The following is a 25000-nucleotide window of genomic DNA, read 5'->3' as shown; positions in this document are numbered from 1 at the left end:
CCTCTTCTCCTTCCCCTACTAGATCTCCACTTGATGCCTCCTCAAATGGCATCCACCAGGCGATCCACGGCCTCCGCGGCCAGATCTCAGCGATCTCCACAAGACCCGACCTCATCTCCAGCTTCCCAGGCTCCTCCTCCTTCGGTAATGGCGGTCGATAGATTCGTCCGATGTCGGCTTGAAGGTAGAAAGGATCGACCGAGGGCTCTGCCACAACGGGAGCCGCCAAGGGGGGAAGAACAGCTTGGAGATTGGCCTCCAATTGGGATCATTAACACCATCTCTGGAGGACCCCGGAGGGGAGAGGCTAGTGGATCGGCCGGGCCGCCCAAGCGGCAAAAAACTGAAGGATCTATAACCTTTACTAAAGAAGATGCCCGGGGGATCTAGTTCCCCCATAATGATGCGATTGTAGTTTTTTTAAATATTGCTGATTATGATGTACGCTGCATTCTTGTTAACAGTGGAAGCTCAATCGATATTTTATTTTACGATGCATTCTCAAAAATGTCCATCCCTGATGGTCGGTTAGGGCCGATTAGCTCCCCGTTGGTAGGGTTTACTGACGATGCTATGCCAGTGGAGGGAGTAATAACTTTGACTGTAGTTGCAGGTCAGTATCTAGAACAATCCAAAGCATCGGTGGATTTTCTGGTGGTGAGAGCGCCGTCTGCCTACAACGCAATTCTCGACCGATCCGGCCTCAATGCCCTCCGAGTTATAGTTTCGACCTACCATCTGAAATTGAAATTTCTTACCAGCCAGGGGGTCGGAGAAGTTAGAGGAGATCAAGCCTTAGCAAGGCATTGCTGTAATATAGCCTTACAAAGAAGTGGCCAGCTTGACCCCTGTCCGATTGATGGATTGGACACCCGTGATGACCTGACTGAAGAACGGGGTGGGCCAATGGAAGATCTTGTCTCAATTCTTTTGAATGACGGGAACGAAGAGCACATGGTGAAGATCAGCTCCAGCTTGGGGAAAGAGGTGCGGACACAACTTATTGATTTCCTACAAAAGAATGCGGATGTTTTTGCTTGGGTTCCGACGGACATGCCAGGGATCGATGCCGAGGTTATGGAACACCGTCTGACTGTTGATCCCAAACACCGACCAACAAAGGAAAAAGTTCGAAGTCATGCACCGGAAAGACAGATGGTAATAGCTGAGGAAGTTGATAAACTCCTGAAAGTCGGGTTCATCAGAGAGATCAACTATCCGTGCTGGGTTTCTAATGTGGTCCTGGTTAAGAAGGCGAACGGTAAATGGAGGATGTGCATAGACTTCAAAAAGATGAATAAAGCCTGCCCGAAGGATAGCTATCCTCTGCCCAGAATTGACCAATTGGTGGATGCAACCTCGGGCCATGAGCTTCTCACTTTCATGGATGCATTCTCCGGCTACAATCAAATTCGGATGGCACCAGAGGACGAAGAAAAAACTGCTTTTATTACTAACCATGGCCTTTATTGTTACAGGGTCATGCCTTTTGGCCTCAAAAATGCAGGGGCGACATATCAGCGGCTGGTGAATAAGATCTTCAAAGAGTAGATCGATCGTAACATGGAGGTCTACGTGGACGACATGCTCGTAAAAAGCAAATCCTCGATGAACCACATCGCCGACCTTGAGGAGACCTTCAGTGCCCTCCGAAAATACAAGATGAAGCTGAACCCGACCAAGTACGCTTTTGGAGTAACCTCAGAAAAATTCTTGGGCTTTATGGTATCGGAGCACGGGATCGAAGCAAATTCGAAAAAGATTCACGCCATCCAGGAAATGACTGCCCCAAGGTCAATAAAGGAAGTTCAGCACCTTACTGGGAGAGTAGCGGCCCTAAATCACTTCATCTCAAGATCGACCGAGCAGTGCCTGCCTTTCTTTCAGACTCTCAAGCTGTCGAAGAACTTCTGTTGGACCCCTGGATGCCAGCAAACATTCGAGGAGCTGAAGAACTACCTTGGCTCATCTCCACTATTTACAAAGCCCGAGCCTGGAGAGGAGTTGTTCCTATACATGGCGGTCTCCCCTGTGGCCCTTGCAGCAGTTCTGATTAAGGAAGAAGCAAAAATTCAACGGCCGATCTATTACATAAGCTGAGTATTGAGAGACACCGAAACCAGGTATACTAAGTTAGAGAAACTAACTTACACCTTGTTGATTGCAGCTCGGAGGCTCCGACCTTACTTTCAGGGATACACCATAATACTGCTCACCGACCAGTCGATCAAGGCAATTTTGCATCGAGTGGATGCCTCTGGGAGGATAGCGAAGTGGGCAGTCGAGCTCACAGAGTTCGACATCGACTATCGACCTCGGCCGACAATAAAAGCCCAGATACTAGCAGACTTCATGGTGGAATGCACTATCTCGGAGGAGGCCGAGCTTGGACGAGATGGAGCCGATGATCCGGGGCTCCGGTCGAACTCTCTTGAAGAAAAAGCTGATCTCCCAGATGGTTTTTGGGCCCTCTACGTGGATGGTTCCTCCAACAAGTCAGGTGCGGGCGCGGGCCTGATCTTGGTCAATCCTGACAGAATTATCGTGGAGTATGCACTGCGCTTCGAGTTCCCTGCGACAAATAATGGAGCAGAGTATGAAGCTCTGATTGTAGGACTAAAGGTCGCCAAAGAATTGGAAGTAGATCGGCTCCAAGCCTACAGTGACTCTCAATTAGTAGTGGGATAGGTCAATAAAAATTATGAAGCTAAGGAGGACAGTATGGCCAAGTATCTCAAAAAGATAAAGGAGATCATCCCTACCTTCAGCAGCTTCAACATCAAGCAGATCCCAAGAGCAGAAAATACTAGTGCTGACTTTCTCTCCAAGCTGGCTACACTAGCTCCGGCTGAACTGCCTAAGGAAGTCTTCTTTGAAGTTCTGAGGTGCCTAAGCATGAAAGAATTACAGCCTGTGATGGAGATCAGTCATGAACCCAGTTGGATCGACCCACTGGTTGCATACCTCAAGGATGGGGTCCTTCCTCCTGATGCAAAAGAAGCTCGTAAGCTTAAGAACCAGGCCTCCCGATATATCCTTTATGAAGGCAAGCTATACAAGAGGTCATACTCCTTACCCCTCCTGAAGTGTCTCCGGCCTTCTGAAGCCGACTTCGCCTTGAGAGAGGTACATGAAGGAGTCTGTGGAAGTTATCTGAGGGCCAGATCTTTATCCCACAAGCTGCTCCGTCAAGGCTATTACTGGCCTACCATGTACCACGACTCCATCGAATATGTCAGAAGATGCGACCGGTGTCAGAGATATGCAAGTATACAAAGGCAACCTGCCTCCAAACTGACACCATTGAGTGCCCCATGGCCGTTTGCGCAATGGAGGATGGATATCCTCGAACCTTTTCCTATGGCATTCGGGTAGCAGAAGTTTCTCCTAGTGGCAATAGACTATTTCACCAAGTGGGTCGAAGCTGAACCTTTGGCAAAAATTACAGAAGCTAAAGTGCAGGACTTCGTCTGGAAGTTAATTATTTATAGGTTCGGCTTACCTAGAACACTCATTACTGATAATAGGCGGTAATTTGTTGGGGCAAAATTTGTCAAATTTTGTGAGGACCTGAATATCTCCCATAACTTCACTTTGGTAGCCCATCCACAGGCAAACGGTGAGGCCGAAGTGACTAATAGGACTCTGTTGCAAGGTATCAAGGCGAGACAAAGAAAACTTGGGCAGACGAGCTTTATCATGTGTTATGGGCGTACCGAACTACTCAGAGATTGCCCATAAGGGAGACCCCCTTCTCCCTAGCTTTCAGGACAGAATCTGTGATCCCGATTGAACTCAAGCTTCCGTCGGCGCGAGTTGTGGCATTCGACGAGCGGCGTAACCTGCAGGATCTCAAGGCCAACCTCGACTTGTTAGAAGAAAAGTGAGAAACAGCTCAAGTTCGGATGGCGGCCTACAAGCAAAAAGTAGCCCGCTACTACAATTTTCGGGTCAAAAGCAAAGTCTTCAGTGTGGGGGACCTGGTACTACGACGAGCCACTGTCTCAAAACCTCAAAATCAAGGAAAACTTTTTCCAAACTGGGAAGGTCCATATGAAGTTAAGGAGGTGGTCCGGCCCGGAACATAATATCTAAAAGAGCTCGGAGGAGCAGAGCTTCCGCGACCATGGAATTCAAAAAATCAGCAAATGTATTACCAATAGCTTCGCCTTAAATAAAAGTTTCATACTTGCATATTTTACTTTTAGCATGAGTTTATAACGACAGGGAGTAACTCCCTAGTACAATCGAAATTAAGCTTGTTAAGAACAAGAGGAGAACCTCATCCTAACATGAGCAAAGACGAAGGTCCGATTTCTTAAAGACCGGATGGGGGGAGAGGCCCTTGCAACGGCCCTTATGTGCCCCCACAGCCTTGTTAGGAACAGGAGGAGAACCTCATCCTAACATGAGCAAAGTCAAAGGCCCAGTTTCTTAAAGACCAGATGGGGAGAGAGGCCCTTGCAACGGCCCTTATGTGCCCCCACAGCCTTGTTAGGAATAGGAGGAGAACCTCATCCTAACATAAGCAAAATCGAAGGCCCGATTTCTTAAAGACCAGATGGGGGAAGAGGCCCTTGCAACGGCCCTTATGTGCCCCCACAGCCTTGTTAGGAACAGGAGGAGAACCTCATCCTAATATGAGTAAAGTCGAAGGCTCAATTTCTTAAAGACCAGATGGTGAGAGAGGCCCTTGCAACGGCCCTTATGTGCCCCTACAGCCTTGTTAGGAACAGGAGGAGAACCTCATCCTAACATGAGCAAAGTCGAAGGCTCGATTTTTTAAAGATTGGATGGGGGGAGAGGCCCTCGCAACGGCCCTTATGTGCCCTCACAGTCTTGTTAGGAACAGGAGGAGAACCTCTTCCTAACATGGGCAAAGTCGAAGGTCCGATTATTTAAAGATCGGATGGGGGGAGAGGCTCTTGTAGCGGCCCTCATGTGCCCTCACAATCCTGTTAGGAACAGAAGGAGAACCTCATCCTAACATGAGCTAAAACTGACTATCAGAAACAAGAGGAGAACCTCATCCTAATACGAACAAAGGCTCGATTGATCAAGATCGGACAAGGAGGAAAGCCTCCTCAATGGCCCCTCTACACTCTCACGATCCCATCAAGAGCAGAGGGAAGATCCGCACTCGAACACAGAAGAAAAGGGAAGATGAAAGGAGAAAGCGACGAACTACGCCAGCGATAAGTGAAAAAATGAACTACATCAAAGGCACAAGGGATCTCATCTCAACGAGGAAGAAAACCCTTGTCGAAAATCTTCGATCCCTAAGGGCAAATCAGTACAGTGACGATCGGGAATCTTCAAACAATGTCGACGTCGAATAGGATGAAAGACAAAAGAAGTTTGGTAAATGATGACTCGAAGCAAGAGCAGACAAGGAATTACAAATTACGCTGAAGCCAAATGAGATGGAAGACAAAGGAAGTTCGGTAAACAACCATTTAATACCAGAATGGACAAGGTAATAGACAATTTTATTTTTATTTCATTGGTGAAGTGCACATTACAAAGCCTTGAAGGCCAAAAACAAAAAGAGAAACGACCAGTGAAGAAAAGAATACAAAAAAAAAAGAGGAGAAAAGTTCTAAGGAAGCTCGGCTTCATCAGACTTCGAACTCTCAGTTCCGGCCATCGTCTAGGATTACTTTAAATACCTGACTTCTTCTTCCAGCCCCCTTTTCGACAAATACCCCAACATTATCTTTAAAGTACATGTAGATGCCACCTTTTTCGTGCCATGGGTCCTGCTGCGTCACAATGATGGCGGGCATGACCTTCTTTCTGAGGTCAGGTTCCCCCTCATAGTGATGGCGGGCATGACCTTCTCTCAGACGTCAGGTTTCCTCACACAATGACGCACATCGGGAAGCACTCACGGTCGAAGATGTGCCTAAGCACGGGCTCTGAATGATCAAGGCAAAATACGGCCGGATCTGTCTCTTCTACCCTCACCTTCTTTGCCGACCCAAAAGTTGCAGTGCCTTCCCGCTCGTGGGCTTTGAGATTCTGGGCCAACATCCGAGCTGCGTCCACGCCCATATCTACAACGAAGGACGATCGGTACAGTCTATGAATGGAGCCGCAGAAGCGGAGAAAGTTCTGGGGCTAACCTAGGCTAATATGAGGAATGCAGGGATGCAGAGATGAGGATGACTCGAAGGATGCCTAAGGCCAAGAGGGAAGGACTGAAGAAACTCCCATGCAAAGTGAAATCCCCGAAAGGGGGAGATGGGTTTAAATAGGCGACGGGGTCCGGAGCAATAATGACTGCAGGACTCCTCTGGCCAGTCTATGACTGCCGCGTGGCCCACTCACCGTGGCAAGCGGCTGAAGGTGGCCGATAATTAGTAAAACCATTATTGCATCGTACTTGGGGCAGCACTCTGGCGAAAATTCTGAAAAGAAGAAATCTTTTCTGAAAAGGCTCTAGTACCAGCATGCTGAATGCTAAAATATCTGGCAACCTCCGAGTGCGGCAATCGAGAGGGGCAACTTCGACCGTGAGAATTTCTCTGTACTTCTTTCATTCGGAATCCAAACTCGAAAGTAGGGGGACTGGTGTTGGGTATAAAATACCTCCCGATCGAAGTTTGTAAAAGACCGACCCTTCCAGGGCTTCTCCAGCTTTCGACCTTGTGTGGCGTCTCTCTGAACCCCCCCCGACCGTCCGAGCTTCCAGACTTCTCTAACAATGAGCTTCTCCATCCATCTACCGTGTCGCTCCAAAGGCTCTCTAGGCCTCACTGTCAGTCGACCTTCTACGGTGATCAACTATTCCCCAAACTCTTTTCGGACTTCATCAATATCCGAGCTTCTTCGACAATGAGGTTTCTACAGTAATCGGACTCCATCTGAGTTTCTACGGTGATCGATCACCTTCAGGATTCTAATCAGGCTCCTGTGAGAGCCGAATATCTACTACGAGTGGTCTACTCCGAACTCCTACATCGAGCGATCTGCTCTGAACTCCTACAGCGAGCGGTCCGCTCCGAACTCCTACTACGAGCGGTCCGCTCCGAACTCCTACTACGAGCGATCCGCTCCGAACTCCTACAGCGGGCGGTCTACTCCGGATCTCTACTGTAAGCAAATTCCATTCGAGCCCCTACTATAAACATGTCTCTTCTGAACTTCCATTACAAGTAGACTTCAGCCGAGCTTCTTCGTAGCCGGATCCTAGACGAGCTTCTACAATGGGACAGGACCCACCGGCCAGATCGCTACTCCGAGCTCCCACGACAGCCGATCTTCAATCGAGCTTCTACAATAAGCGGCCTCCTTTCAGCCTTCTACAAGGACTAGACTCCGTCCAAACTTTCATAGTGGATGGATATCGGATGAACTTCTACAACGGACGGACTCCAGTAGCTGAATTTTTATAATGGCCAATCACCTCTGATGTCTGTCGAACCTCCCCAATGCCAATCGAGGTCCACCGCCGGCCAACCCTCCGCCAGATTTCTCATGAAATCGGACTTCTCCGGTGGATAATCTTCAGATGAGCTTCAACATCGGGCAAATATCAGACAGACTTTCCTAGCAACCGGACCCCTACCGATCTTCACCAACAGAAAGTCTCCGTCCGAGTTTCTACAGCAGATGACTTTCGCCTGTAACATTAGCACCTAAGGCATCCGACAACAATGGACTCGTCAGCAGCCTCAGAAACATCCGAGCTTCTCCTAGATCGGCAGTATAGAGAGCCATCCCTCTCCATCAGACATCCCAGCTGAGCTCCAGCCGACAAATCCGAACTCTCCGACAAGTCACGACAATGGCCACCACCCTGCTCCACTCTCTGCAATAGATTCCACGTGGCTCCACTACTCTCTGGTAAGTCGCAACAACGGACACCACTCCACTCTCCGTAACAAACTCCATGTGGCCCTGAACGACCCTTGACGCCACTACTCTCCATAACAAACTCTAGACAGGCTCTGAACAGCACACTACCAAGCGGTTACAGATGTCGCTGTCAATCAGTTACACCCTCTGTCTATAAAAAGGGACCCCCAGATATATTCTTCTCTAAGCTCAAAAACTCTATCTCAAAATTTTGCTAAAATTTTCACTCGAGCACTCCATTTTTGTTGAAATAGAGTACTGACTTGAGCATCGGAGGGTCTTGTCAGAGCACCCCCAACTCCGGTTTAGACTTTCCTTGCAGGTCCCGACGGCGGCCGTGGTCATCTCGACTCCAGCAACTCCGATTTCGGCGGAATTCTGCACCAACATATATATATATATATATATATATATATATATTTATTTATATATTTATATATATATATATGTACATATACATATATATCTATATATATGTGTATATATATATATATATATCTCTCTCTCTCTCTCTCTATATATATATATATATAAACTATGGGTCACCTGAGGGTGACTTTAAGGTTTACCTAAGAGTGGCAACACACTAAAGGTAACAATACTCTAAAGGTTTCCTACGGGAATAGTTTCCTAAGAGAACCTATGGATTCTCTAAAGATCTTCCTAAAAGTTTACTAAAGGTTAACCTATGGGTTTCCTAAAGGATAACTATAAGTTAAACCTAAGTTATCTTATAGATTAGATCTAAGTTATACTATGATCTAAGTTATAGTATATCTAAGCTATTACTAGCTATGTTATTAATAAGTTACTACCTAGATGACTTACTAGTTACTATGAACTTACTAGTTAAGTTACCTACAGGTCAGTTATTTTTTATCTTTTTAATTTTTAATCTTTTATATCTCTTTTATTTTTTAAATTTTTTATGTTCTTTTAATTTTTTACTTTTTTATGTGTTTTTTATATTTTATGTGTAGGTTACTTACTACATGCAGGTTATCTACTTACCATATGCATGTTACCTAGTTACTATTATTTTTTATAATTTTTTATTATTTTTTTTATATAAATAGTGATGCAATAGTTTTAAAATAGTAACTTAAAATAGTATTTTGAAAATATGCATGCAGGTGAACGATGAAGGAACGTGGAAGGAAGGAGTATGGAACAAAGGAATATGCAAATAGTACTCCTACTATGCAAATGATGTGTAAATAGTATTTTATGAAATAGTAATTCTGTAAATAATATGAATAGTAATGAATAGTAACTATAAATAGTATTTAAGGGTGTAGAATGCATGCAACGATAAAGAAGATGAACAGTATTTAAAGCTATATTTAAATAAAATAACATAAACAAAATACAAAGTAAATACAAATGAACAAAGGAATGAAGAAACTGGTACTTCATTAAAACAAACTGATGGAAATGTACATATAAAAAACACACGGATATGAAGAATATAAAACAAACTTACAGAACAATAAATAGTACAACAATGAAGATAGCTTGCAGTAACTTGCTTCTCCGACTATAAGACTCTTCACACTTAGAACTAAAAGGAAGTGGAAGGCTATACAGGACTCAAAGAAAGAGTATATACAAGGGTACAAGGTAGGAGAAAGAAGAGAAACTATTATTAGAATACTCCCTCACTGGCTTGTAACTTCTACCTGGATCTTAAGATCTTCAATAAGCTTTCTAGGGAAGCCTTACTAGCTCTTAGGATAGCTCTTGAAGCTTGGGAGTCCAGGGGCTTGTCCTCTAATGCTGGCATTGGGGGTCTTCTTATAGATGCTGGGCTAGCTTCTTTCTTGAACTTCAAGTATAATCATCTTTTTTGAAAGTGAAGCAACTTGGTGCTGAAGCGTCTTGATGGAGAATCAACTTTGCTAAAGTAACTTGGTGTTGAAGTAATCATCTTTTCTTGGTGGTGAAGCATCTTAATGCTAGGGTGCCTTACTACTGAAGTAATTTACTTGGTGAAGCTTCTGAAGTAGACAATTTTAGTAGTAATAGAATAAGGGGTCCACTTTGGTGTAGCTTTTATGAGAAATAGCTAAGCTTGTCTCCTTACTTGTCTGCTTCTTCTTCATTCTTGAGAATCTGCGTACGAACATCGCTTGATGCTGGTGAGTAAGTGGTGTCTATCCAAATGTGTTGCCTTTTTGATATTGAAGTTTCTGGATTGAATGATGAACTGGCACTGGATGCTGGAATGTTGACTGCCTTGGTTGTGGTGGCATGCTTCTCCTACATCCTAGTCTTCCTCTATGCATGCTTTCAAATCTAGGGAGGATCAAGGGAATGGTAAGTGCTGGATTTTGTTGGTGGACTGTTGAATGTTAGCTATCTGGTGAAGACTGCTGTTGTCGTAGTTGATGAATAGGAGTACTGGTGGCTGAATGCCAGTCTCCTGAAGAATTTGGTTGATGGTCTGGAGGTGGAGTTTGAGCAGGTGGAGGAGTATATCTCTCACTTGGGTTATGTTCTTGGGGCAAAGAATTACTTGATGAGGATGAGATATAAATGGAGAGGAATTGGTGTGGATTAGTCATGAAGACTTGGATAGTTGTTCAGGAATAGGGTCTTCTACGATTTGAAGAATAGTAGTGATGAGGATGTCTTCGAGGATGATGCCTATGGGAATGTCTATAAAAATATCTATGACAATTTCTTCGAGATGGCATTGAGAAGAATTTGTCTGGCAGAGGCTGAGGAATGAGGGATGAGAGGGGATGAAGGATGAGAGATTCATACCTGTATTTATAGGCTGATTCAGTATTTGAATTGGCTCTCTTTGGATTCTCTTTGGATGCCTCACCTACTTTGAATGATTCAATTTTTGAATTTTTTCAAATGATTGATGGCAAATCAAATTACTCCCTCTTAATAGTAGCTGTTTGAGTGGATTGATTAATGGGTAGTCTTATCTCTCTGCTGCTTTTGTTTCTTTGGATTCCTTGTTTTTGGATGGTAATATTTGTGAATAGGTTTGGGAAAAACTCTCATATGGAATTTTTTCTAATCCTCCCAGATAGATGAACACTTTATGGCAAAGTGGGACAAATGGATAAACACTTCATGTGAATTTAATGCAAATGATTTGAAATATATTTTATCATTTATGTAATGAATTTAAATAGGATATATTTATCTCAAAGATATTTTGTATTTTACTTTGAATCTTATCAGGATAATTTTTTGGGTTTAAAATAATATTCCAATTTCTTTCTCTTTCTGACAAAAAATTAGATTGATTTACCAGGTCTGTTGTGACCCATATTCTACCATCTGACCAACATCTATAATACTGAGATTTACAGGCTTCCCAGTAAACATCAGTATAATTAACTAAAACATAATCTTCTATATCAAAATTTTTTATGTTTTGTGTTTTTAGGATTCCATCAGAAAATTGGGTATGTGTAAGATAATAAATTTGAAAAGGATAAACAACTTCTGTTAACTTTTTTTCTTCTATTCCACTGTAAATTATCATGTCTATTTTGTTTCTATCATCTTTGAGTTTCCTTAAAATTGTAGAGATTAATTTTGGAAACATATCTAAAGGATAATTGTAGTCTATAAAAGCTAATCTAACTAATCCTTTATTTAAAGATCTAATCATAAGATCAGAAGGGTTTACGTTTATATTTGGGATGCTCAGCTTTGGCCAACACCAATCTATTATAATATATTCTTTAAGATTTTCAAGTAATTCTCTAATTTTTTTGGTTGAAGAACGTTATTAAGAATAATATTTTGAAGTTCAAAGGGTAATATTTTTTGTGTCTTATTCCAAATTCCTAATCTTTGTTGTTTAATAGAAAGACAAATCATCTGTTTAGAATTTGGACTACTATCATTTGTAAGATCTGATCTAGAATTGGAGGAGACAGGGGTAACTTTGATTTTCTTATTCATATTTGGGTATTGATGGTTTTGACTTAGTGATTTAGAGATGCTGAATGGAAAGAAATTCTTTTTGGACTTCAAGAAGGTCTTATGGCCCAAAGATTTTTATGGGCCAAAGGCTCTTATTTTTTAATTTTAAGTTTTCTTTTGGACTTTTTCAAGGATTTAAGTATTGAATTAGGTTTCTATAGAAATTTATTTAAGATTGAATCCTAGTACTAGGCTTTTCTTTCTTTAATATGATTTCATGATTAGCATAGGATTCAAGTGTTTCCTTATTGTTTTCTAGAAATTTTAAAGTCCTATTGAATTCTCTTGGTTGATCTAGAATAGGAGGTGTTTCAAAGATGATTACATTTTGATATATGACCAATTTTTCTGATTGAGAGATTTTAAAATTTAAAGGTAACTTTATTAGGATTCCTAAGTTTCTTGGTATTTTCCATGGTAAGTAAGGTCAAAATTTCTGTGGATTTTTATTATAGGTTTATTTTTTGGGATCAAGTCTAGAACCTTTTTCCTAGATAATCTTTTTCTTCTTCTATTAGATTTTAAGAATTCAGGATGAATTTTATTTTCTATATTTTTAGGAGGAATTAATGTTTCAGATATTTCAGATGATCCTATTTTCTTATTGTCTAAGTGAGTTATATTATCTATCTTGGATTGAATTTCTTTATTTTTAAACTCAGATTGATCTATTATTTCTTCTGAATAGGCTTTATCTTTAGATTCAAAAGTTTTAGTATCTTCAAATATTTTTATTTGTTCAGATATAATTTTTTCTTCAGGTGTTCCTCTTTTTTGGTTCTTATTTAAGTATTGTTGCATCTGAGGTACTTTTAGGATTTTAGAATAAGTTGTGGTTTATTTTTGTTATTTTGAAGACATGGAAAAGAATATTCAATAATTTTTTTGTCTTTCTCCCAATAGATTGATATTTTCTTAGTTGAACAACTACAATCTTTACCCTTTTTTACAACTTCAGAACCATGTTTATGCCCTAAATTTGGCCTATTTGATTCAATACTAGTCTTGAATTTTGTTCCCAAATCATATTTTTCAAACCAATCAAAGAATTTAATAGTAATATTGTTTGATAAAAATATAATATCTCAATTAGATTGCTACAGTTTGAGTTATATTGTAAGTATTAAGGATTTGTTGTCTTTTATGCTCATTATGTTTAGCAAAAAAGTCCTTTCTGAATAACTCTTCAAATTCAAAATCATCTTTATAGTAGGATGAGGATTTGTTTTGAAGGTTTGATTATTTAGATTCAATTTTAGAGATTGGCCTGGGATTCATTTTTGATTTAGGATATGAGAATGATTGATATTGAGGGTAATAAGTTTGAGGTTGATCATTATCAGAGTCAAAATGGAGAGATTGGGTGTCATCATATTGATAGTCTAAAATATCTTCTAGATATATGTCTGCATATGAATCCATGTCTTTTTAGAAGGATTATTGAGAGATTTAGTAATGGTTAATGGAAATTCTTATGATTTCAGAGGAGATAAGAGGTTTTGAGTAGGTGGCTAGGATCTTAAAAGTATAAGTGTATGATTTGAAGAAATCCTAAGTGAGTTAGTCTATTTATGGTTAGATTTCTTATAGGTTAGATACCTAGCTACTTTAGTATACTAGGTATTAAAGAATAAAGAATGAAAGAATAAAGCTTTTAGTTTAGTAATGGTTAGATATCTGACTATCTTTGTAGTCAAGATATTAAAGAATAAAGGTTTTATGTAGTTAGTATGAAAAGAATGAAAGAATAGAAGAATAAGACTTCTAGTTGCTTACGCACCTAGAAACCTAATGATGTATTATAAAAGAATGGAAAGAATAAAATTCCTAACTGCTTACGCAGCTAGAAACCTAACTACTTAATGTTAGTATAAAATACCTAAATATGAAAAGAATGAACTTATTATTTGTCAATCTATAAGTATTCTATGTTAGTGACTAAAAGCTGGCTAAAGATACTCTAAAATACCCTGTCTAAATGCTAAAGAGGTATAAATGTTAATAACTAAATGTTAGATCTTATATAGGATTCTTACTATCACTTTATGATAACAGTTCTAAGGTAGAATGACTTAATAAAGGAAAACTCTTCCTAGAAACCTTAACAACAAGTAGCTCTAGTAAGAAATTCTTTCCTTAAGATACTTAATTTAGCAAGATACTGAAATAGTACCTACCTTAGGAGATTTAACACAGGAGAATTTGAAACAGAAATCTGAAACAGTTAGCCATCTTAGGTGCCAAAAGTAGTCTCCTCTACGGGCTTACTGTCTGGTGTCTTTAGCGGCCATCTCCCTGGCCTTTAGATTGTGGCATGCCATGAAGCGATCCTATACCTGAAGGTACACTCGAGTTTTCATCAGTTATGCAATCTGCCAGTTGAACAACCTCTGTGCTCCTCAGACCAAGCTTAGGTAGCTACCAGTCATCACTGTGCTCTTCGGATCAAGCTAAAGGTTCTTACCGAACATCACTGCTGCTTTAGTAACTATTCTAAGATTTTTCTAAACTACTTATCTCTTCCTAGGCTTTGTTATCAATCTATGATAGTTGGAAACCTTTAGAGTAACTAACAATATACTACTCTCCCTCCCCGAACTCTGAATGAATGTCGAAGGGGTGAAATCTCCCTCCCCAGGCTCTGATACCATATATATATGCGCGCACGCGCGCGCACACACACACACACACACACATATATATATATATATGTATGTATGTACATATATATATATATGTACATACATACATATACATATATATATACATATATATATATATATATATATATATATATATATATATCTGCGTGTGTGTATATATGTATATATATATATACATATATATATATATGTATATATATATATAGATATAGATACATATACATATATATATATATATACATATATACATATGTATGTAGGAAAATTCAGTGCAGGGGTAAAATGGTAATTTTAAAACTTTTTCAAAATTATGATTTTACAGTGGAAAAATATTAATTAATCTAATTAATTAATATAAATTTATCCTACACTAGGATCTAAATATGATATATAGCATGTATTCATTTAAATTTAAAATTTAAATTCGAACAGTAAATACTTTACTGTAATGTGTTCAGAACACAATACCTTTGTGCGGGTAGTAGATCGCCGCAATCTGATCATCGTTGAGAGAGTCTGATCATCATGATGCAGCCACACAGTGTGTCTGGCCTCTGCGGATCATCCACATAAAGTTTTCGATCTGATCGACTCCTCACGAGTGCTAGCTCGTTGTAGAGCCCTTTTGACAGTCGATGCTGATCGAACTCCTTCGATCGATGTCTGTCGATTCTTCGGATGCTCTAGATCATCAACAGACATGCTTGAGAGGATGTTGAAGATCTCTCTGAGATTTTGTGGGCTCACAACATTCGTAGCTTACTTTCTCACTTTCCGAACCCCAGGCTAAAACTCTAGGGAACTCACCGAAAACCTTGCACCCACTTTTTTTTCTTTTCTTTCTTTTTCTCTTGGAAGGATATGGACTTCATTCTCACGCACAAGACTTCCTCATGCTCCAAAATTTTTCTCCAAAAAAAATTCTTCCTACACGCCCCATTCATCTCCTCCTTTTATAACAATGTCAAACATCTTATCCAAAAGAAAAGATAAAGATGAGTAATTACACATTTGAATTCAAATGGACACCAACTCATCCCTTATCCACTAAAGGCATGAGGCATGGCTTAAATTATGCATGGAGTAATTTCATGAGAAATATTTTTCTCATGTAATAAATGGGGCGTTAAAAAAGGGATAAGGTGCAAAGATTGATTGCCCATTCAAATTCAAACTTTATTTTGAATTTGAATGGCCAACCAATCATCCCTATCCATTCAATTGGCATATTAAAGTGGGGCATGGAGAGGGCTTGGCATGAGAAAAAAATTCATAAGAAGTTCCTTCTCATGAATTCAAATGGGTGCAATGGAAGTGCGGTGGCGCATGGAGATTGGGTCAAGGTGGTTTCATTATTTAAACCAATCTAATTGAACCAAATAAGTTAGGTCCAATTAGAGTAATTTAAATCCAACTTAATTAGGCTTAATTAGGCTCAATAAAATTCTAATCAAATCAGGAATTGACTAAGCCCAACCCCTGATCAAATCAGGGACCAAACCATCTCGATGATTAGGTCAACTCTTAACCTAATCGGGCAAACCCAACTGAATCCAATTCAATTGGACTTGATCCAAAACTAATTACTCAATCAAATTGAGTTAATTAGCAATCAAATCACTAATTAAACCTCTCATAAATACTGAGTCTAAATCTGATGGGTAATCGAGCATCAGAATTCATCGATATGTAACCCTGATCGAAGAGTCCCAAACCAGTGGGACTCTTGACCCCGGTACCCATAATGTGTGGAACTCATGATCAGAGAATCCTGATTCTCGATCACTGAGTCCCAAATATATAGGATTCTACACCAGCCATCAAATCAGATAGGAGCCTCTAATGTGTGTGACCCCGCAGGTTCGAACCTAAGCCGGTAGCACAGGAACCAATTCTTGTACTAATCGAAGTGACCATCTAGCAATGGTATCCGATGTTCGGATAGGTCGAAGAGTCGCAATCGCAACACTCAGAACCTACATGAATATGGTTACTGTATAATTCATCCTTTTGACCTCTGTGTTTAGGATGACTCAGGGTTAAACTGTCAACCCTGATCAGATCATCCGAATCATGCTCAACTCAAACAGTCCTGTGACTCCTCACAAGGACTACCCTGGCCAAGATTTTGCTGAATTGAAACATGACTGTACACAGCTCCTAAACTGGAGTGGTCAATCCTATCTTGACACACGCATCGACAAGTCAAGTACTTTACTATACCCAGCAGCCTTCCGTCACTGAATTAAAAATTCATGTAGTGCAGTGCCTAAGTGTAGTGAGTTGCTTGCAAGTCACCGTGGCGGTCTCAGATCGGAGGGATATTTATACCCATATTCCATCGGAGCAAATCTTGACAGCAGAAATAGCTCCGGAGTTGGTCACGTTCAGTGTAGATGTACCCTTACATCTCACCTGTATGCCATACCAGTGTCTCCACACTCATTGGTTAAGAGGACAACCAACCTATATGGCACACAATGACCTATGCTTGATAAATATTGTCGTTCTTAGTAACAACGTATCATTTGGTCACGAACAGATTTAAGGACTAAACGACAAATCCTTCTTTGTCGAGTCTAAATAATCCTAAGGACTTCACCACAATATAGGAGTTCATTAGAAGATGAAATATTTTGTGATGAAAAATATCAAAATAATTTTTATTAATTCATAATTCATGTACAAATGCAAAAAATGAAAACAACCGTCAACAGACTAACGATTGGCTTTGGGACACTATTCCCAACAATCTCCCACTTGGCCTAAAGCCAATCGGTGCAGTATCTAATACCCATCTTTGACTTGTAGTTGTCGAACTCCTTCACCGCAATGGCTTTAGTGAATGAGTCAGCCAGGTTCTCCTTTCCGTCGATCTTCTGAAGATCGACGTCACCTCGATCCATAATTTTTTGGATGAGATGGTAGCGACACAGAATATGCTTCATCCGCTGGTGTGCCTTTGGTTCCTTCGCCTGAGCAATGGCTCCAGAGCTGTCACAATAGAGCAGAATTGGACCAACAAGGGTGGGTGCTACTCTGAGCTCGATGATGAATTTTCTCAGCCACACCATTTTTTTGGCAGCATCTGATGCAGCGACATACTCCACCTCGCAAACTGAATCAGTCACTGTGTGCTGCTTGAAACTTTTCCAGTAGATAGCCCCACCATTAAGGGTAAAAATAAATCCCGACACACTTTTGCTGTCATCATGATCAGATTGGAAACTAGAGTCTGTAAACCCTATAAGTCTCATGTTTGATTCACCATAAACGAGCCACTGGTCCTTAGTATTTCTTAAATACTTCAGGATGGTTTTAACAACCTTCCAGTGATTCTCCCCTGGATCAGATTGGTATCTACTCACTACCCCTAGTGAGTATGCCACATCTGGTCGTGTACATGTCATGGCATACATGATAGATCCCACTGCCGAAGCATATGGAATCCTACCCATACGCTCTCTCTCTTGAGGTATTGTTGGACAATCCCTCTTCTAGAGAGAAATTCCATAGCCTATCAGAAGATAGCCTTTCTTGAAATTCTTCATGCTGAACATCTTCAGCATAGTATCAATGTACGTGGACTGAGATAAACCAAGCAACTTTTTAGATCTATCTCCATAGATCCTCATCCCTAGGATGTAGGAAGCTTCTCCCAGATCCTTCATGGAGAATTGTGACGACAGTCAAATCTTTATTTTCTGTAATGCAGGGACATCATTTCTGATTAAGAGAATGTCATCCACATACAATACAAAAAATACTACTACTGGACCATTAGCCCACTTATAAATGTAGGGCTCTTCTCCGTTCTTAACGAAGCCATACATCTTGATCGTCTTATCAAAACGTATGTTCCAACTCCGTGATGCCTGCTTAAGTCCATAAATGGACCTCTATAGCCTGCACACCTTAGACTCATCTGTGGATGTGAATCCTTCAGGTTGTATCATATACACCTCTTCATCCAGCTCTCCATTTAGAAAAGCTGTCTTCACATCCATCTGCCAGATTTCATAGTCCAGATGGGCAGCTATCGCAAGCATAATCTGAATAGATTTGAGCATTGCCACAGGAGAAAACATCTCGTCATAGTCTATACCATAACGTTGATGATATCCCTTGGCAATCAGATGGACTTTATAGGTTTCCACCTTTCCATCTGTGCCTCTCTTCCTCTTAAAGACCCACTTACACCCTATGGGTTTTACTCGTTCGGGTGGGTCAACCAATATCCACACATCGTTGATCTTCATGGACTCTATTTTAGATTTTATGGCCTCTAGCTATTTCTCAGAGTCAGATCTCTGTATTGCATCCATGTAGGTGATCGGATCCTCATCGTTTTCATCAAGTTCGATAGGATCGTCGTCCCGGACCAAGAAACCATAGTATCTGTCCGATTGATGTGGTACTCTACCAGATCGCCTTAAGGGTGCTTGAACAATGGGCTCCGAATCTGATCTAACCAAATCCGGTTTAGGTTCAGCAACTTGTATTGATTTTTTCATCTACCAAACTTCGTCAAGTTCGACCTTAGAGGCAACAGTCCCTTCACCAAGGAACTCCTTTTCCAAAAAGATTGCCTTAAGGCTGACAAATACTTTTTGCTCATCAGTTAGGTAGAAGTAATACCCTTTGGTTTCTTTTGGGTACCTTATAAAATTACACTTGTTAGACCTAGGTCCAAGCTTGTCCGTAATTAAATGTTTAACATAAGCCAGACACCCCCAAACCCTAAGGTGCGAGAGTACTGACTTACGTCCTATCCATATCTCATATGGCGTTTTGGTTATAGATTTACTCAAAACTCTATTTAGAAGGTAACAAGCCGATTCGAGCACATATCCCCAGAGGGAGATCAACAGACCAGCAAACCCCATCATGGATCGAACCATGTCCAACAAGGTTTGATTCCTCCTTTCAGATACACCATATATTGTGGTGTTCCAGGAGGAGTCCATTGAGAGAGAATCTCATTCTCCCCAAGATATGTCAGAAAATCATTGGAAAGATATTCACCTCCTCGATCAGATCGAAGAATTTTAATACACTTCTCAGTTTGTTTTTCTACCTCATTTCGGAATAGTTTGAACATTTCAAACGACTTCGATTTATGCTTCATTAAATAGATATTCCCATACCTCGATAGGTCGTCTGTGAAGGTTATGAAGTAGAAATATCCACCTCTTGCACTTGAGCTCATGGGTCCACATACATCAGAATGTACCAGACCTAAGAGTTCACTGGCTCGCTCACCTTTTCTAATAAAAGGTGATTTGGTTATTTTACTAAGAAGACAGGACTCACAGGTTGGAAGTGATTCACAATCACCTACTTTAAGAATTTCTTCTTAAGCCAATCTGTTTATCATGTTCTTATTGATATGACCTAGCCTACAGTGCCAAAGGTAGACTTTTAACACATTATCTATTCTAGGACGTTTACCGGAGGTTTGAACCACATTAACAGGTTGTGATAGAAAGTAAATTCTATTATTAAATTGTCCAACAAACATTGTAACACCATTCAAAATGATATTACAAATATTTTTTTTATTAAAAATTGATAACCGTTCATGGCCAAAAGGCCTACAGAAATAATATTTAATAAAAAGCTTGGACAATAGTGACATTCACTCAGAATTATGTTTCGAGAATTGATTACAAGGTTCATGATTCTTAATGCTAGAATTGGAACTTTGCTTCAATCTCCAACGTTCAAGAATCTCTCGCCTTCATCAAATCTCCTACTGACCTGCAGACCCTGCATCGAATTGCAAATATGATAAGGGCTTCCAGTATCCAATACCCAGGCAGTAGTATCACAAATAAAAAAGTTGCAAGGTGTTATCATATAAGTTCCTTGCTTCTTCTTCGGCCTGTTCGGGTCCAGGGAGGCAATGTATAGAGGACAGTTCCTCTTTCAGTGCCCCTGCTTCTTGCAAAAGAAGCACTCCGCCTGGCTCTGGTCGGGCTTGCACTTCTTGGTCTGACCCTGTGCAGACATCCCAGCATGCAACTGCACCTTCTTATGCTTCTTCTTCTTGTTATTCTTCTTCCCTTTCTTAAAGGGTCGACGACCAGAAGAAGACCCTCCCACAACATTCACCGACTCCTTATGGAGCTGGTGATTCTTCTCAAAGTTTTGCAGCAACCCCAACAAGTCGTGGTAGTTCACTGCTGGCTTTGTCATCCAAAAATGAGTAAGGAAGGGGAGGAAGGACTTGGGCAATGAATTAAGGATCGCATCCTTACCGAGCTGCTCGTACAGGGGAAAGCCCAGTTTACTTAGGCGCTCAATCATTTCGATCATGTACAGTACATGATCAGTGACTGAGGCTCCATCCCTCATCCGAGCATTGAAAATAGTACAACTAATTTTGTGTCTTTCAACATCGTCAGACGTGCCAAAAGAGTCGTTCAACATTTGAAGCATCTCCTGTGGCTGGGCATTCTCGAACCTGTGGCTGAACTCATCATTCATTGCCGCCAGCAAATGCATCGAATGGTGGTGCTGTCGTTGAGCCACTTCTGATAAGTATCTCAGACCGTCCCTCTAACGTTCGGGGCTGGCTCCTCAGGTGCTGGATCCGTTACTACATAAAGGATCTGCTCATGCTCAAGGATGATTTTTAATTTTCGATACCAGCTATCGAAATTAGGTCCCATGAACTTGTCATTATCTAATAATGACCGGAGCGACAGAGTAGTGGCCATAGCTGCATAAAGAAAAGCCATACCTCTATTAGTACATAAATTATAAATACTAAAGACTTGGACTTTAGTCTAAAGTTTCTCCCAGTATTTTTACAAACTGGTAGCCTCAACCTCCAATTCGAGGAATTACTTTAATTCCTTAGTGGGTACTAGAATCCACACAGACTACATACGAGCCCAACTTTGGTTGGTCAACCCATGTGCATCTATGGGTAGGTTCATAACCAGTTGTTTCTCTAAACAACTTCTAGTAATTGATTTTGCCCCAGAACCTAATCAGTAGGCTTTGGCCTCCACTGAAAAGATCTGGTTAGGTCCAACCATTAACATGATTTGATTTGATGAATCGGACCAATAAATGATCAGGCCCGACTTTGGCCGGCCAACTTGACCACCATCAGAAAGACTCAAACCAAATTATCATATTATGAATGATAATTCTATTAGTCAATAAGCATCAGGCCTTTGGGCCTCCAATGATTATTAAACTAATGGACTCATTATCACTCACTTAATGGGAGGCTATGACTTAGTTATCAATATAACTTAATCATTTTTAGGGACCTAATAATTTTTGAAGATTTTATTAAAGGATAGATGAGAAGAAAATATCCAGCCAATTTCAATCCTCCCACTGACTTCACCAAGTCAGATTAAAAAAGTATTTAATTAAAGCTGGCATTAGGAGCACCTAAATCAGTCAAACTGATTTACCTAATGACATGGGTGAGCCCTAATCACCAAGTGATCTAATCAAAATTTAATTCACCAGATTGGCCAGGTAAGTGAGATCAGTGGTGGGGATAAGCCATTAACTCGTCAGAGATCGAATCACTGCGAGTAGCTCCCGCTTAAAAACCACTGGTCAAACTGTCAAACTTACCTTAGATACCAACCGGTTCATTAGTTTTAATTTGATCAACTTAGTAAATAGGGTTCCACCGCATAGCCATGAATTAAGTCCATCTTGATCTAGTTAAAGACATGGACCCATTCAACTACAACTATTGAAGTTGAGTCTAGAGTATCCTTGACCTAATCTAATTCATTTTTTGATTAGATTTGACCAATTACTCTAATTTAGTCTATTTCTTTAAGCTAACCTAAGGTCTAATCCAATTATGGACCTAATCCATCTAACCCATTGACCCACAAGTTTATGCAATGGTCTTAGGTCTTAATTCACAATTCTAGACCTACTAGACAACACTTAATTCTTTTAATTAAGTATTTGGGCGATGGGTCAGGGTTTGGCATTTCAAAAATAATTTTTAAATTTGAAAGATTTTATTTTCTGTTCACAAAATATGTTGACTCATTTCACAAATAGATCAGCACATTTCATAAATAGCAATCCTATTGCTAATTACATAACAGAAAATAACTCAATCAAAATAAATCATGAATATTCCTTTAGATCTAATCTAACACATTCATGATAAATTTCACAATTGAACCTTTACAATTAATTTCTTTCGTTCCTTCATCTGCATGGGATATAATTACAGCGGTACCCCTACCGCCATAGGAGACCCCATCGAATGGGAGGAGAGGGCCTTTAAACCCTACTTTTCTCCTATGATCGGACGGCCATGGCAACCAACCCAATTCGATTACTTGCTACTTGGATCAAGTATATCTAAATATACCAATTTTAAAATTTAAATTTTAAATTTCAAATTTTAAATTTTAAATTTTGAATTTCAAATTTCAAACAAATTTCAAAATTCAAAATTTTGAATTTCAAATTTTGAATTTCAAATTTTGAATTTTAAATTTTGAATTTCAACTTTAAAATTTCAATCAAATTTCAAATCTCAAATTCAAATTTTGAATTTTAAAATTTTTGAATTTTGAATTTCAAATTTCAAATTTCAAAATTCAAATTTTGAATTTCAAATTTTTGAATTTTGAATTTCGAACAACTTTCAAAATTCAAATTTCAAATTTTGAATTTTAAATTTTAAATTTTAACTTTTAGATTATAACTTAATCTATGCATGCAAATATATATATCATATCTAAGAACCCGCTCAGATACCATTTGTGGAAAAATTCAGTGCAGGGGTAAAATGATAATTTTAAAATTTTTTCAAAATTATGATTTTACAGTGGAAAAATATTAATTAATTAATTAATTAATATAAATTTATCCTACACTAGGATCTAAATATGATATATAGCATGCATTCATTTAAATTTGAAATTTAAATTCGAACAGTAAACACTTTACTGTAATGTGTTCAGAACACAATACCTTTGTGCGGGTAGTAGATCACCATAATCTGATCACCGTTGGGAGAGTCTGATCATCGTGATACAGTCACACAGCGTGTCTGACCTCTACGGATTGTCCACATAAAGTTCCTGATCTGATCGACTCCTCACGAGTGCTAGCTCGTTGTAGAGCCCTTTTGACAGTCGATGCTGATCGAACTCCTTCGATCGATGTCTGTCAATTTTTTAAATGCTCTGGATCATCAACAGATGTACTTGAAAGGATGTTAAAGATCTTTCTAAGATTTTGTGGGCTCACGATATTCGTAGCTCACTTTCTCACTTCCCAAACCCCAGGCTAAAACTCTAGGAAACTCACCAAAATCTTGCACCCACTTTTCTTTCTTTTCTTTCTTTTTCTCTTGGAAGGATATGGACTTCCTTCTCATGCACAAGACTTCCTCAGCCCCAAAATATTTCTCCAAAAAAAATTCTTCCTACACGCCCACTCATCTCCTCCTTTTATAACAACGTCAAACGTCTTATCCAAAAGAAAGATAAAGATGAGTAATTACACATTTGAATTCAAATCAAATTTTGAATTCAAATAGACACCAACTCATCCCTTATCCACTAAAGGTGTGAGGCATGGCTTAAATTGTGCATGGAGTGATTTCATGAGAAATATTTTTCTCATGTAATAAATGGGGCGTTAAAAAAGGGATAAGGCGCAAAGATTGATTGCCCATTCAAATTCAAACTTTATTTTGAATTTGAATGGCCAACCAATCATCTTATCCATTCAATTGGCACATTAAAGTGGGGCATGGAGAGGGCTTGGCATGAGGAAAAAATTCATGAGAAGTTCCTTCTCATGAATTCAAATGGGTGCAATGGAAGTGAGGTGGTGCATGGAGATTGGGTCAAGGTGGTTTCATTATTTAAACCAACCTAATTGAACCAAATAAGTTAGGTCCAATTAGACTAATTTAAATCTAACTTAATTAGGCTTAATTAGGCTCAATAAAATCTTAATCAAATCAAAAATTGACTAAGCCCAACCCTTGATCAAATCAGGGACCAAACCATCTCGATGATTAGGTCAACTCTTAACCTAATCGGGTCAAACCCAATTGAATCCAATTCAATTAGACTTGATCCAAAAATAATTACTCAATCAAATTGAGTTAATTAGTGATCAAATCACTAATTAAACCTCTCATAAATACTAAGTCTAAATTTGATGGGTAATCGGGCATCAGAATTCATCGATATGTAACCCCGATCGAAGAGTCCCAAACCACTGGGACTCTTGACCTCGGTACCATAATGTGTGGAACTCATGATCAGAGAATCCTGATTCTCGATCACTGAGTCTCAAACATGTAGGATTCTACACCAGCCATCAGATCAGATAGGAACCTCTAATGTGTGTGACCCCGCAGGTTCGAATCTAAGCCGGAAGCACAGGAACCAATTCCTGTACTAATCGAAGTGACCATCTAGCAATGGTATCCGACGTCTGGATAGGTCGAGAGTCGCACAATCGCACACACCAGAACCTACATGAATATGGTTACTGTA

This window comes from Elaeis guineensis, chromosome 1, assembly GCF_000442705.2.
Source record: "Elaeis guineensis isolate ETL-2024a chromosome 1, EG11, whole genome shotgun sequence".
NCBI classification, from domain to species: domain Eukaryota; kingdom Viridiplantae; phylum Streptophyta; class Magnoliopsida; order Arecales; family Arecaceae; genus Elaeis; species Elaeis guineensis.
This window is presented reverse-complemented; position numbering follows the sequence as displayed.